This window comes from Poecilia mexicana, unplaced genomic scaffold (genome assembly GCF_051168715.1).
Source record: "Poecilia mexicana isolate PSO_F unplaced genomic scaffold, ASM5116871v1 scaffold_16, whole genome shotgun sequence".
NCBI lineage: Eukaryota > Metazoa > Chordata > Actinopteri > Cyprinodontiformes > Poeciliidae > Poecilia > Poecilia mexicana.
Genome location: NW_028263385.1, coordinates 25,914,454 through 25,931,253, shown reverse-complemented (window position 1 = coordinate 25,931,253; position 16,800 = coordinate 25,914,454). Strand labels below are relative to the sequence as shown.

Below are 16,800 nucleotides of genomic sequence, written 5' to 3'. Positions count from 1 at the left end.
CTGTACGTCTGACTAGCTTGCTAGCTTGGACACTTGTTAGCTTACAAGGATTTATGTACTTTTCTTCAAGTTTACATTCATATAAAATCTTTCTATCACATTTAAGTGAACTGTTGCTATTAGCATTTATCATCCAGCTGCTGAAGTGTCACTCTCTTTCACTCTCTTCTCTCTCTTTCACTCTCTCTCACTTTTTATTAACCATCATGTGTTTAGTAGAGTTTATTTAGAAAATAGTTTTCTTTTTGACAGTGTTGTACTTATTTTGGCTTCCTATGAATTTATTCTGAAACACATCACATCACCATATGTCAAGTGTCATGTATAAATAGTTGATTGGTTGGATGTACTCTTGACTGACCTTAATGCAAGCAATTTCTTTTTTCACCTTTTTTGTACTGGCTTTGGTGGTGAAGCCAAAGATGAGTTACTGGGATGTTGTTTAATGTCTTAGAGAGATGACAGAAACTGGAATGATGCTCCAATCATTATCAGAGTTGTCAGTAATGTAATTAGAATTACATCATTTCCTGATATGCAGCCCTATTTGAATGGGGCAAACTGTCAGGGCCAATCAGGCTTTAAAAAAATTGTTTGGCAGCTGATTACGCTGCATTTCTAGAAATGATGAAGGACTGAAGCCTGTTGCTAAGATAGAGAGAAAGCTGAAAATCCAGCTGCAAATTCACCCTGACACAGCATCTTTTAGCGGTACCTGGTTTCTGTTTCCCCACACTGACTCAGAGACTGCTAATCAGACACTGTGACATTAGTCCACATGGAGTGAAGAGCTACTTTATTTCAGTGGGGAATGAAGCTCAATCAGTTTTTCAAGCCTGAGATGAGAAAACAAAAATCATCTGGGTGTCTGGTGAGCAGACTTTAGCCAGTTTTAACAGGTTTCCTGCTCGAGCCACAGAAAGATGATGCATGGTTGTGGACAGAGGTTAAAAAGGGCCTTTGTAATACTCCAGCTCAGCAGATGAGGGCAGAGTTTGATGAGGCAGAAAGAAGACATCTGCAGTTTGACACCTAGTTAATTCATTTTAGAAGCAAAATAGTTTTATGTTTTGCATAAATGTCTAAAATTGGGTAAAAATTACTTGCACAAATTTGTTGAAATATTTTTATCTGCACTTTTTTTTAAGCTAAATCTCAACAGTCGAGAGAGAAATTAGTGTAAAGTCTCTAATTCTGTTGCGTTGGAACATAACCGTACCTCTCGTGATTTGCTGTCATTACCATTTGCCTCAAGCGAGGTCAGTGGAGTCACCAGGAAGTTCACGATGAGTCAGCTGTGCTTTAGTTTTAAGTGTTTCTCACACACCTCCGTTGCTGATGTCTCTCCTTCTTGGAGTTGCGTAATCAGCACAGCGACTAGCCTAAAACCCCCTGCTAACAGGTTAACGGTTAATCAAGTGTGTTTGATGAATACTTGACTTTTTATCACAGCGGAAAGTCATGACAATATTCATCTGAGGCAGACGGTGGATGTGAGAATGATCCTCTAATTCCCAGGCTCTTGACCTTTGCAGGTAATTCATGTCTTGAAGGTTTTCTTTCTTTCAGGTGAACTTGCTTAGATAATACAATCACAACGTAGCGTTGCGATTTCATAAATTCTGGTCGGCTTCCGGCTCGTGCATGTGAACTAAAAATAAAAAAATAAAAGGAGGGAAAAAAGTAATTTCCTTCACCCTTGGTGGTGTTTGAAAACAGAGACTAGACTCAGACTTCATCATCAGAGTTAACAAGCTCTAACAGGAAGCCTCAGAGGCACTGATGTTATCATTAGAAGAGAGATAAGAAAGTGCCACGTAATTTTTTTTATTTTATTTTCGGTATGAGTTACCTAATAGGATTTAGGGGCCTAAATCCTCTACGGGTTAAGCTGTTACGCAGCAAATACAATAACAGATTATTTACACTGTTAAAGTCATTAATTGTGTTCCCAATGGAGCCCTTTTAGATTAATAACCAATATGCAGCGGCAATTAATCTGGCTAATTGGATTGTGTTTATGTGTTGTGAGCTTTGCGCGCTAAATCACAGCGGCGTCGAAATAAGCGAACATGGCTCTGTGCAAAGTAATGAGTCGTCACCACGCTGTCTTGTTGCGCTCAGTCATTATTAGCAGAGAGGTTCTACAATGCAGAGATTGTGTCTGATTGATCCGCTCTGTCCCCATGGACCCCTCCTTGGTGAACGGTGGGGTTTGATCAGCGAGGAACAGACTCAAACAGACGCGGGTGATCGTTCAAAACGGAGGCGTTAGGCGTAAAAAAAAGCATCGTCCTGGTGAAGGCATGAAATAACGTGGCTCCCGGATACATCGGCGTGAACGTAATCAAAACGTTCTGATTTATTTTATCCAGGTTTCTTGCTTAGTCTTTGTTTTTTGTTGGGGGGGATTTTCACAGCTGTGCTTCTAGCAGCTCAGGATAAAAACCTGAACGAAATAGCATGGCGTTTTAGTAGGTGGTATCTTTAAAGTTGGCAAACAAATGTGACCCAGTCGAAGCTCCTCAACATTCGGCTTTTAAAAAGTGACTTTTACCAAGCTTTACCTGCTCCTTAGGGACAAACCTGTTTGTTTTTTAAACTGATTTTCCTGAGCTGGAGTTGAAAAGCAGCTTGTTACTGGCAGATGTTCAAAATAGGCTCCATGTTTATTGAGGGCCGTTTTCAAAAGATGCATAAATCAAATGTCTCTGGTAGATTTCTTACCTCTCTGAGGGGTAATCAATATATCAGGAGCAGAGGTGATGTCACACTGTGTGAGAGATCACTCTGGTAAGCAGGGTTTATGCACATAAAATGACAATATGAATTTGAATGCCATGTTTTCTCACTGATTAGCATGATTAGCTCAGTTAGGTTTACTAGCTGTAATCTTCCAGTCATTTTTTGTTCCATCCATTCAAAAACCAACTTTTTTCCTTAGTATTACAGAATTGGTGTCATGTATAAGTAATTGACTGGTTGGATGCACTCTTGACTGACCTTAATCAGAGTTTATGCTAAATGTTTGACAGTTCTTTTAACAAAACCTGCACCAGTCAATGCTGAGAGCAAAGTGAAACCGAAGTCACAACGTTAGCCTCATTGCGATTCTTTTGTTTGTTCTTACATATCATTTATTAGGATCCGTTAATAGTTTTGTTTCATTATGTCGACTCGATTCACAGGGCGCTATTACCACCAGTCCATTTCCAGTTCTTTATAACTACTGGGATAGCTGCCTTTATTGGAGCGTCTTTGCTTGTCATCAGAAGGAAACATAACTCATCTAAGCATATCCAGCATTTCTGGATGTCTCCACGGCGCACGTCCTGTTTGCTGTGCTCGTTCAGCGAAGGGCAAACGCCTCCTTCTGCTGGGCGACTGTTAAAAGCCTATTATGAATCCATTACCTTGCACGGGCCGCAACGGGCCCACCGCCACAAACCCAGACCTCTGCCTTTTCTGGTCCTGGCTCGGTCTGCTCTGCCATCATTGCTGGCTGCAGTGGGAAGAGACCGATCACAGATGGAGAAGCAAACCTCGGATGGACAGAAAACAGTGGAGCAGATTTTGGTTCGGTTGTCTCGCCAAGAGTCGCATTGCCACAAAGATCATTTTACGTTTAGATCACATTTCCTGGGCATATCTCTCTGGAGGATGGTGTGAAATGTTGGCAGGCATGGACATATGCAGCCTGTTCGTGTCCATGATAGAGTCATACACACTGATATAGAGTGTAAGCAAGAAAATAACTTATTTTAAGATTTTCACAATTCCACCAATACTGCTAACCTTGTGTAGTGTTTCTTTTCCAACATAACACTACTGAGATATTTCTATGTTGTTTTTTTATAGAGATGCACAATATATATCGAATGCAGTATCAGTGTGTGTAACTGTAATATCTATATTGCAAAAGACTGTTTGGAGTACAATAACAGTTTATTTTAAGTATGATGGAGTTGTACTTTTCATGCTTTTGCAGTATTTAGCTAGTTGGACAGAGTCTCAACACACCAGATGCTCTGACCGGACACTAATGACATTACCAAAAATACTAAAAATGCATCTAACAGGAAGCACAGGTTAGAATAAAAAGGAAATAAAACAGGCATGTGTTCTACCTGATATGGCCATCACCAGATTTTTTAATATCGCATCGGCACACTTTTTTGTGTATTTTTTCATCCTCAGAATTGACGAGTGGAGTTAAGTACTTTTTGATACATTTTATTGACTTTAAACTGAGCATGGGCCCCTACTGCAAAGCAGAATGTGTTTGAGAACACTGAAGAACCTTAGACAGGCATGTGATACTGACTTTGACCTAAATATGAAAGACAGATGGATATAAGTTGTTGTAGAGTCTATATTTTTAATCTTCAAAGGTCAATGGCTATTTTTAGTTGGTCCTTTTCAACTTGCCGCTCCCAGCTACTAAGTATACCGGGTTTTTTTATTTTTTTATTTTTTTACCTGGTTTCATACCCCTTGAAACTTCTCATAGTGTTCATCACAACGTCAGCGGTCGATGCATTTCACTAGGATTGTACATGCTTGTGCAGCAAAACTATCGCGTAATTATAATGTGAAAGCCTTCCCACATCTGGCACATTTTCTTCCATAATGTCTCCGTCTACAGCTTCATCAACTCTTCAAAACTTCCTTGCCCCTGCTGAAGAAACGCGTTCCCACAGCATGGTGTTTCACTGTAACGGCCAGATGTTGCAGAATGATGTGCAGTATTAGTTTTCTGTTTTACATGCTGTTTGTTTGTTGAGGGCTTCCAACATTCGGTTTGCGTTTTTCAAACATGACTTTAGGTTGTCATTTGTTCTACAAAGACTTTTTCTTCTGCCGTTTTAGCCCCGTTGGCGCACTACCAAATGGTTTCTTGTCCCAGACTTTTCACCTGCGTATGTCTGCTTGGCTCCTTTTAATGGCACTCTCCTTTCCTGCCTTGTCAAGCCCTTAGCTTGATTGGTCTGCAGTGATTCATGCTACATTTTAATTGGTGGATAAAACTCTGTTAGATATTTATTTATTAAGAAAATGTTGAAAACTGTGCATTGTTTTCCTTCTACATTGTATTTGTCTGTCCAATCCAATAAAGTCCATTCACAATTGTGTTTATGACATAAAAATTGTGTTTAAGATTGGAAGGGCTGCTATAAATCCTGAACGCTTGTTAGGATTTTGAGAAGTCCAAACCTTTTAAAAATCAAATTTTCTCTGCCACTTACAAGATTTGTATTCAGTAAGGAGCTTTCAGCTGTTGAGTATTATGTGTAACATGATTGTTTTTTTTTTCCTGAAGCCTTTATCTTTAAGAGTAGTTACTTTGCAGTTAATTTCATTTTTATCTTCAGTCTAATTTTAATACCCCTGCATACAAAAGGGGGAGAAAAAAAATCGACAACAGCTCCAATCCTAAATGAAACACACGGATATAAACATGTTCACAAAGAAGTTTCACAGTTCTCATCTCCGAGGCCTGAACACTGTTTCTAAAACCAGTTTTCTTGCTTCAAACCACAGCGTTTTTCTCAAATTGTACATGTTTTAGACCCTTTACTGGATCGGCTTCATCTTACCTGCCATCCATTTAAAGTTGCTCTCTCAAGCAAACTGTTAAACAACAATGTATTGAGTGGAAGACTGAGTCTGTGTTTTTCTTTGAGCCATGCTAAACTAAAGATTGGATATTCAAATGCACATCTTTGTGATGTTTTTGAAATCAGAAGGAAATGATGCTGCAACACAGCGCCGATGTTTCAAGATGAATCTTCTGTGCTGATATGGATCTTAGACTGCGAAAAGCTAAAAGCATCAAATTGCTTTTTTTTATGAAGTAAAGATGACTTGACACTGTAGAGATGGATTTATTGTACTGTAAGTCGATGAGGAGGCACAGAACAGATGCACATCTTTTACTCTCTGCCTTAGTTTGTGAGCCTGTGTCAGGGAATGATTTTAGATCTACGTTTAGCTGTGATGCAAGATAAGATCGCCTAAATTACCTTTTTATCCAGCCTCAAACCATATTGTTCTTGGTTTTTGAAGTTTCCTTCTGCTGTCTTCACTGGTTATATTTACAGTAAATTGGATGTTTATAATGCTTGTAAAAAAAAAAAAAAATTTTGATTTAAAAAGTGAGAAGGAGTTTAGTTAAACCTAAGATAAGCTGCTATGAAAACTGATCTTTACTACATTAAGACTTCACTGTCTTAATCCTGCCTTAGACTCCCTAAAGCATTTGTTGCATAGTTAAATATATTGAGATGTATAGAAACATGCAGCTTATTTTTATTGATTCGTTTTGGTCAAGCACAAAGCTGCTAAGTCTGAAGTGGAGAACCGCTGCTCAGCCCCTTCAGACTAGCCAGCATCAATTAGCAAACACCTAGTGGAACTGCGCATCACCTGAGCTCATTACACGATCTACTTCACAATGCAACACTGGTAGAAACATTGTTAAAGGGTTAATAGTGGCGCGATGTTGTCCTGACTTCCCAAAGGCAGAGTTTCAGAATGAGTTTTTAAAAACACAGAGGCCCAATTTCAAGATATTGAATTACAAAGTCAAATTTCTTTTAAGTCATATTTGACATATACAGAATTTTTATAACAACTGAAGGTAACATAGATATTTGATTGTGCTATAAGGTGCCAGTATGTGGCTGGAAAACACATACAGTTATTTAAACTCTGATTAAAGCTATACACCATAGATTCAACATTGGTTATATTTTGCATAATGAAATGTAGAAATGTTCTTGTAAACATATCCTCCCATATCCAGAATATATACATTAGTCGATATCAAGTTATGTCTTTCTTTTTTTACCACTGGCATACTTTTAGTCAGGCACAAATGACGAAGGTAATTCTCTTCCTTTTTTTTTTTTCCAAGCTTAGATTCAGTGACATCAGAGCAGCCGATGACGGCCAGCCAGTTGCTGATGTGGCCACAAACATAACTTAATAAGATCATCCCCCCTCCCGCCTCACCCATCTCCCAAGCCTCAGCTGAGCTCACTCCAGACCAACTTCACCTCCTATCAGTGAAACGAGTGGAAATTGGCCCGTAATCACTTATTTTAAGCTCAATGCGTTCCCCCCATAATTGCATTTGGGCGCTACTGGCTACTCTTGAAATATTAGGGATTGAACAAGCTGCTGCAGATCCCATCGATCCGCTCCCGGCCTGGTCGGTTCAGTCGGAGGGCTTCTCTCCACGGGCCGATGGGGAGCGGGGCGGGGGCTCCTCCTGTGCTCACCCACTTCCATGTTTGCTTGTTAGTTACACTGTAGAGGAGTCTGTGAAAGAGATCAAGCCATAATGAGTGCAGATTGAGAACCTATTCTTTGGAAATGTAATTTCCCCCCAGTGATCCCTTGGAGCATATGGAGTTGGAGCTGAATTCTGTGAGACGGCTTTTCTTTCACCGACTTGAAGCTGCTGTTGTTTTCTTCAGCCATCATTCTGACTCTCTTTGTTCTCCTTTTTTTACTTATTTATTTAACAATGTGATTAAAAATAGTCTTAAAAAGGAGGTGTTGTTGTTTTTTCTTTTGCTTGGTTAGTTTTGGCCTCATCAGCAAAACAATACAGTAACTTCATATAAAAAAAGTCAAATATCTTACTTTTCTTTTTTTCTGATTAGGTGTCACTTTGTTCTTGCACTCTGCATTCTGCATCATGCAGGAATTCGCAGTAGAGTGTAATATATTGGAAAATACAGTGGAACATATTTTTTCTTTAGCTAGAGAGCTCTCTCTGTAATTTCTAGAAATTTCTTAATATAGTAAAATGTTCTCAATTTTTGGACATATATGTAGTAGTATTGGTACTAATGACATTACACAGTGATACACACATCTGCAGGATATCGCTTACATTTCAGAAATGAGGACAAAATGAGTACAGATTAGAGATGTTAGCATTAGAGATGATAACATTAGAGATGTTAGCATTACAGATGTTAGCATTACAGATGTTAATATTAGAGATGATAACATTAGAGATGTTAGCATTACAGATGTTAGCATTACAGATGTTAGCATTACAGATGTTTGCATTAGAGATGATAGCATTAGAGATGTTAGCATTAGAGATGATAGCATTAGAGATGATAGCATTAGGAATGTTAGCATTAGAGATGTTTGCATTAGAGATGTTAGCATTTGAGATGATAGCATTACAGATGTTAGCATTTGAGATGATAGCATTACAGATGTTACCATTAGAGATCTTAGCATTAGAGATGTTTGCATTAGAGATGATAGCATTACAGATGTTAGCATTAGGAATGTTAGCATTAGAGATGTTTGCATTAGAGATGATAGCATTACAGATGTTAGCATTAGGAATGTTAGCATTAGAGATGTTTGCATTAGAGATCTTTCAGCAACCTGAAACGATCAATCGTGATGAATCGGATTGGAGAATACAGACTTAAAAAAGGTTGTTTGCTGAAAGTACAATAAACTCAGAGCCGTAATTAAGCCAAAACTGTGCAAAAACAATGTGTACATTTTGCATTTAAGATATAAAAAAAATGTTTGTAGATATGTTCTACCCAAACCTCCTCAAGTGGGATAATTTTAGCTTCACCCACTTCAAATGCTGTAAGACAAAAAATAGAACAAACATATTTTTAGGTACCCCCTGCTATCTAATTATTAATTAGTTAATCCAAAAAAAGTCGACATGTATTTCTAATATTGTATAAAAAAGGCTTAAATGAAAAATCAGAAGGATTTGACTATGCTTTTTTTATCTGATTAATTGTCATAACAATCAATAGATTAATTGATAACTAAAATAATCGTTAGCTGCATCCCGATAGTCTTTCTGTGACAACTTTTCCACCAAAGAGCAAAGCAACGTGTTAGCAGTCAGAAAATAGATTGGATTTCTCTACTTTCCGACTGACCCGATCGGTTCTCGGATTGACCAGGCCAATTCCAATCGCGGGCAACTTTATTTTTATCCAAATGTATTTTTGTGAATGGGATTGAACCCCAGGAACTGTGCGCAGAGCCCAGGATTGAGGGGTCAGGGGGAGGGACTGTATGAGTTTAATCATTCATACAGAAGTGCAGTGGCTCAGTTATTTGTCTCCGTGGCGGAGACTGACTCGAGCCGGTACCGGCCCCTGGCACTGCCAACAACAAGCGTCTCCCCCTCCGCCGCCCCCCAATTCAAAAGCTCTGATTGTTGAAGGGAAGCATCCATCACTGGAGCAGTGTTCTTTGCTTTGACACCATTGTTCAGATCCTCTGGCTGTTTTTTTTTTGTCTGTCCCCTCTCTCATCTTGCTTTCCCTCCGTCTGTGATCAATGCTTGTCTTTCGATTTTTCTCCCAGACTTTAGTTTTTTTTCTCAGAGACAAATGAACAAACTGAGAAGCGCGACAGAGCCGTATCGCCGGGCCTCCGTACGTATCGGGGTTTTCTTAGTGTTTGTGCGGCCCTGTGGAAGAGAGAGGGGTGCTTCAGTGTGTGGCCCTGAGCTCAGGAGAGCACGTCATCCGGTCTTGACCATCTGGGAGGACAATCGTGGTGTGTGAGTTAGCAGCTGGGTCTGTTGCAGCAAGAGTCCGAGGGGAGGGGACAGTGAGTAGCCAAGAGAGCCTGTGCAGAGCTGATACAGCCCATATGTTGGGCAAGATGTCCTGGAGAGCTTCTCTTCTGATCGGAAAACAGAGCATCTTGAAATGGAAGAATTTGTGCAAAATCAACACGCTCTAATTTGTTTTCTCTCTCGTACATACGGGCAAAAAACTCAACTAAATACTTTGGAAACAAAATGTTCACAGTCTCCACTCAGTCTGACTCTAAGGTAGAGTTTATTTTGCTCATTGAAAAAATCCAAATATTTCAGTCTCCAAATGTGCAAAGCTTGTAACAATGAGATGTGAAGCAGTAATTCTAGCAAAAAAAAGAGGTTATTCTGCTAAATCCCACATTTGTTATGTTTTTACTTGTATTTCTTTTTCAAAACTCTTGCATAGTTTGTTCTTTGAGTTTGATTTGTCACATAAAATCCACGTGCGCAGCTTTAGTAGATCTCTGTACGTGCACAACCACAGATGTTCCCAGCTTATGATTTAATAAAAATAAAAATAAAAAAGCAATGCAAACTGCAGTCTTGCTTCTCTCCACTAACTTTTACACACTCCTGGTAACAGATGGTAACAGATGGATGGATTTTATTTGGTAAGACATCTTACCTGTGAAATGTAGCTTATTTCATGGAGCCCTGGAGGTTTTCTGTTTGTCTAAAACACACATCCAGATCATGCTTTCATTATTAGGCCTTTAAATAATTTGACAAGTTGAGTTTTCCGCTTCGTTTGTTCTCCCTTCGTTAATCGCAGCATCAAGGGATCAAATGAATCTAATCACTCACAGCTGGACTTTTTTTTCTCCTTTTTTCTAGTTAAATCTCCGTCCGTTTAAAGGAGCAGTCTGTGTATTTTATTCAACGTGAGCCAACGGAGGAGCTGCGGTTCATTCGGCTCTTACTTTTCGTGCTGCTGGTCACGGCAGACCGGTTCCCAAAGAAGACACCCGGGCCGAACCCCGGAGCTCATTCTGAAACCCTTTACGTCAGCTTTTAATAGAAATATCTGACTGAGTAACATTGTATTATATGTTAATTACACCACTGGATGATTGCTGTATTTTTCAATACAAAGCAGATAAATGCTTGCCAACCTGAGTCAATCATTCTGGAATCATTCTGGCTCTGAAAGCAGCTCTCTCAGACAAAAGGTGTTTCGCTGTGCGCAGATGGAGGTTTGCCTACATTTAAAGAAGATAGGGAAAGAAAACTTCTCATATTTATGTATATTTATGCCAATCAAAAGCATAAATGTACATAAGTAGATTGTGCTGCTGAGTTGGAAAGTGCTGGTGGTGATTTTAGCAAAACAGAGGGAAAAAGGCAACATACTGGGCTGCTACTGTTACACCGAGAGCTCCCCCAGGGGTTTTTCTTTCAATCATATTCTATATAAATGAATAGTCAAATTATGTGCTTCACCAATTACAGGTCAGACTCGACACGACAACAACCTTGACTTTCACCATCCGGGGTCACTTCAGCCAATTAAAAGATATGGTTTCATTTATTTTGGCGCAACACAAGCACAAAATATCCAATCGCACAATGATGAACAACTTCCTGGTAGCGATTGTTCATAGACGCATTATATTTCAGCTGTGAGGGACTCAAGCTCTGTTTTCCGGGAATTAATTTTCCAGTTGATTGGACTGTCACCGTCTTGCTAGCCCAGACATGATTCACTATTTTACTGACCTAGACGTCGTCCATCAAGGAGAACGGTGATCATGAAAATCACAGGAAATTGCGGTACCGCACTACGACAGTGTCGCAGTTTCTTGCTTCCCTAACATCCTGTCATTTCTCGATTTAGCAGACGCAGTAAGGGAGCGAGTATCAGAATGACCCGTTTTTTGTGCCGCGTCTCAGTCAGGAAACGTCAGAGTTTCATCTCTCGGTTGAAGCCTTTGACGCAACCAACCGTCCAACAGCCGCTGCGCTCCGGGACATTAGTCATGTTGAAATGTGTGTTGGAATGTGTTTAGACCGCTCACGTCTCCCGGGGTGGGAAAAAAAAAAAAATCGTTGAGCATTACACCCCTGACATGGACTGGCAACGTCCTGCTGTCCTGTTGCCGTGCCAACTGCCAGTCAACTTTTCATGCTTCACCATCATGTCCAGTCATGGAAAATTTTCTGACTAAACATTCAGTTTGCTATAGACATAAATATATGTCTTTTGATTTCCATTCTGACATGAAAGTTTTATTTTGATCTAGTTCAAAACTAGATGGGAACTAGAGCTGAAACAACAGGTTTTGATGCTCAGTTCCATTATTTTCATTTTGGTTTTTGGTCCCGTCTTTCATACTGCTAATTAACCACAACCGCATTGAGACTTCTGTGAACGTTTTATGTCCCCAAAGCCTCCCGCGTGCCAAGTATGACGCATGTCTTCCAACAATGACATTAAAAACTGGATAAAATGCAACATAACTTCAGACGCTTTGAAATCAATCAGATATGCATTTGAATTAGTTTCACATATAATCACATTCCTAAAATAATGTCCTGGAGTAATTTTTTTTATAGCTAACTCACCGCTTCTTTTTCGCTAAAAGATAATTTCGGTAAAAAAAATAAAATAAAATCACTTTTGGCCTTAAAAAATTTAAGGAAGGTGACGTTACGGAAGAGGCACAGATCGGATGTTTTTTTCTTTTTTGGGGATGAAAAGATCGGAATTGGGCCGTTCAGACTGTGGTGAAAGAATCAGATAAAAGTCACATCTGGGCAAGGAAAAGTGACTTTGGTTGGCATTTGACTCCTGTGCGAGCGAAGCTTTATTGATAGAGGAGGACCAGTAGAAAACCAACAGGCTCTACATGGATCTGCCTCCAGTTTCAACCGACCGCATTGGGCTACATGTTACTTTGAAAAATACGGTGATGCAACAGAGTGAGAAACATCTCCCCCTTTAATGTTTTTCAAAACACATGAAATTGTTCAATCTGAACTCAAAAACCTGGAGATCCACCGATCAGACTCTCTCTGCCCACTTTCAAAATTCTTCTTTCTTTGGTTGCTTTTTCAGTCTGACCTTCTGATTTGTCGTTTTGGCCAAACACATAAAAAAAAATAAAAAAATAAAAAATTGTATAAAACACCAAGTTAAATAGACATAATAGAAATTGTTATATTGTGTATCTAGTTCCTTAACAGAGGTCAGAGTTTTTAAGCAGATTGCAGGACTCTCTGTGCAGATGCATTAACTTGCAGTAAGTTTTTCTGCTGATTCCTGATCTCCAGCTCTGACGGGTCAAAGCCCTTTACCTCAGAGCTACTCTAAAATCGCTCTGCAATTACAAACTCTGTGCGTTCTTCGCCCTCGGTAGAGAACCTTTTATAGATTGAAAAACATTCTGTAGGTTAGAAGCTGTGAATTGTTATGCTGACGCTTACATTGATTGTTTTGTCTGAATGTGGGTTATTTGGTGCGCGGCGTCGGTGTGATTGTCTGATTAGATAATTGCTCAATCGGACAGAAGCATTGCTGGTCGCATCACAGCAATTACTGCAGGAAAGCTTTTTCGCTCTTTTTCCTTGATGTCTGCCCATCTCAGATTTGTTTGTCTGAGTCTTTTGAAAATTATTCTCACAGTTGTGTGGCAGGTAAGCATATTGACCCTATCCTCATAAGGACAGGCATTTTGGATTTTGGATCTAGGGTAGATGTGGCCTGACAAGATCAACATTAGGCACACAGGTTTTTATTCCTGTGGCAAAATTGGAAGAAAAAGAAATTAAACTCTCTGAAAAGAGAAGAACGGTTAAAAAATAATTTATCAGAGTGATTCAGGAATCTGGAAGCAGAATCATGTCTTTCTACAAATAGTTAACCTCAGTTGGACGCCATTCACAATGAAAGAGTTGAGGACAAAACATCATTCTCCAGAGACTCAGGCAGTAATAAAATGAAAGACAAAGTATAAAAAAAATTTATTAAATAACTTTCTTCTACACAGAAAGAAAGTTGTGATTGCTATTTACATGTTTTGTAGGTTTTTAAGTTTTTTTATTTATTTATTTACTCATTTACTTCCATATAGTTTCTGCTTACTAATAACTTCCCGATAACAAAGATATTGACGCCACTTCTACTATTTTAAATCTTTAAGTTGGCGGTTCATTAACATTTGGGGTTAACTGAGAATACTGTAGTTGCTCAATATGAGTAATGATGGAATAAATCCTCAACATGTTGCTTATTAATTGTGCATGCAGCTAATAAGAAACACTAATATGGATATATTCCTGAGGCAAAATGGGACAAAAAAGAAACAAATCTCTCTCTGAAAAGTCAAAAATAATAAAAAGTCCGTCAGAGTGATGCAGCACTCTGACATAAAAAATGGAAACTCGGTTATCGAATCATAAGTTAGACACAAGTAAGCCGACTTTTACAATCTTGATTATAATTCCCACAAAGTGGGGAGTAAAAAAAAACAAAATCTTGATGCAGAAACCAAAAGTTTGTGGGTAGAAAGGTGTAAACAGTAAAGAATTCACTGCCGTCTGTAGGGACAACACATCCATTTCATCGGCTCTGCATAATGCCTGGCTTGGGATTTCATTGTGTTCCGGGGAGCTACCTTCACTTTAATGATACAGCTGCCTGCAACACACTCTAAAAACACGTGGCCTGAAGGAGAGCTGCTTTATAACTTCTCAGCGTTCAGTCTCGCCTCATGAAGTAAAGTTCACAGGTCATGATCATTCTCTGGCGGCTGCACACAGCTTCTGCTGTCGTCCTTATCTCTTCTTGTAAAATCTCTGGGGGACAAACATCCTGAATGCCAGTCGGGGTGTCAGAGACAGAGAGCGTCTATTTTACCACCCCGGAGCTTGTGGGTTGCTTCAGATTGGCCATGAATGCAGCGGCAGGGGGATGCTTGCCCTCAGGTGGGAGGCTTGGTATCGGGCCACATAGCTATGGAGGGTTTTTTCAGAGGACTGCTTCCCGCGCCTCTGTCTCCTCACAGTCCTTGTTGTTGTTCCAGATGCTTGGCTCCACATCCAGGGAGAGGAGGGAAAATGAGCAGCTTGAGGCCCACTTTCTGCATACCACCTTCCTTCTGCATGCGGATTTTTCTCCTTTGTCTTTACTCTGATCAGATCAAACGGGCTGCTTGTGCTCGCATGCGGCAGTTCTTGTCAGCGAACGTTGGAAATAATGATGGGTTCGTCAAGAGGACGGTCAGCTGGAGTGTTTCTCCTGAAATATTTCGCAATGCTTTCTATAGGATTGAAATAAAATCAATTATTTTATTTGAAGAACCTCCTCTGAATGGCAGACGGTGAAAATATAATTCTTTTCAATTGTAAATCAGGAATTAAATGTGTTTTTGATCAGTTTAACAAGCCACACAAGGTTAATTACTAAAATCAAGCAATTTCTTTAAAGCTGCAGAATGTAACTTTTACAAAAATGTTTTTTTTCTAATATTTATTAAAACTGTCACCATGTTGTGACTGTTTAATAAAAAATCTCTCTCCTCCACCTTCTAACGCTACTACCAGTAGGAGGGTCTTAGTGCTGTCAGTCATCCTCGGGTACACGCTACTAAATTTGCTAATGGCAGAAAAACAACTTTTGGTCACAGGAAAACTGTTTACCTGCCGTCATTTGTGGCTATGTTAACTAGCCTTAGCATTCGTGGCAGGCTATGTAGTGGAGGAAGAGGTAAGGTGTGAGCACGAGGTGACTGACAGCACTAAGACCCTCCCCCTTGCTCTGATTGGTTGTTTCTGACAGAGCAATGTATTTCTGCAGTCAGCACTCGAAGAAGGCAGAGGAGCTTGATTTTTTTTTTCCATCGGTTATTTGTCTTATATTAAAATGTCACAACATGATAATTTTAAGAAATGTGTAAAAAAATAGTTTTTTTAATAAAAGTTACATACTGCGGCTTTTGATATAACCTGTCTGGCAACGTGAAGGAGGCTAAAATATCACAAAATGAGCACAAGTGAAAAGTGAAACGTTTTAGGTAAGATGTGCAACCTGTTGCATCTGCAGTAGAACGAACAGCAGCCAAGCCAGGATAATCGGGCACTGGTTAGTTTCAAGACTTTTTAAACTTTTCATCATTAAAGGAATTTTTTTTTTCTCTTGCAAAAAAACACTTGAAGGAGAAAGTCTGGCTGTCAAGTCTTCAAGTTCAGCCACATCTATGCGTCGCCGTGGGGATGGCTTCCTCGGAGTGAAGTGCACTGTGCACTTCTCCTACTCCTGTAATACCAGTACATTCAAATTTGTGGCTGTCACATTACACAATGTGAAAAAGCTTTTTCGTATTTTTTTCCAGGGTTTCGTCATAAATTTCAGACCTTCCTGCCTCGTCTGTGGACCAAATCCCCTGCTCATCCAGTGAGGAAAAAGTCCTTGAGAAGCTCCATGAATAAATCAGATACTTTACACAGAAACCTACCAAGTGCAGCAGGCAAACTCTCACGGGGATTCCTGCTCGCCTCAGCTGCGCTACGCGGAGATGTGCCGAATAATTGGTCCTTAGTTTTGTTTACTGTTTCTGTTTCCTTCTTTCATGAGTAGAAACTGGCGTTAAAAACAGAACACGAGGACGGTTCCCTCGAAGGTTCTGCGACGTTTAACTGCAGGACGCAAATTGTCCAAATTGTCACTCATCTACAGTCGGAGTCTTGCTATAATGACCAAAAGAGTGAACTTTCACGGGGTGCCGCTTGAGAGACAAAATATGTGGAATTGACACCAACCAAATCATTGGTTGTCATTATTGAAGGTATACAGATTTGCAGAAACAAAAACCAATTTGAACAGAGGATAAACTACTGTAGTCTTTGGATGTCCACTGACCTACAATTCAAAACCATTCCCTTCAGTCATATTTAGTACAAACACAACTCAAACTAATACGAACTAAAGCAACTAATAACTCAACATTTCAAGTGAGATTCCTATCATGAACAGTCTATTAGTTTGGAAGTTGTCTGTCTGAAGTCGCCACCTTAAGCTAACCTTTACTGACTTGTCTTGAGATTTTATGTGACGTATCCTCAAATTCAGTTATATAAATATGGAAAACGGGTCGTGTGTTCAGCCTCTCTGAATCAGTAGCCTGTTTTACAATGTGATTATTTCCCCCTACGTTTTGTTGACCAAGAGAATGCTGGATGTTGAGATG

At 39.6% G+C, this 16,800-nt stretch overlaps 1 protein-coding gene across 2 annotated transcripts in view; it reads left to right on the top strand.

Moving 5' to 3' along the window:
• The window catches only part of LOC106908229 (myelin basic protein-like), a 73,501-nt gene that overhangs the window by 47,116 nt on the left and 9,585 nt on the right, over positions 1-16,800 (top strand). The gene's annotated exons all lie outside the window — the stretch shown is intronic.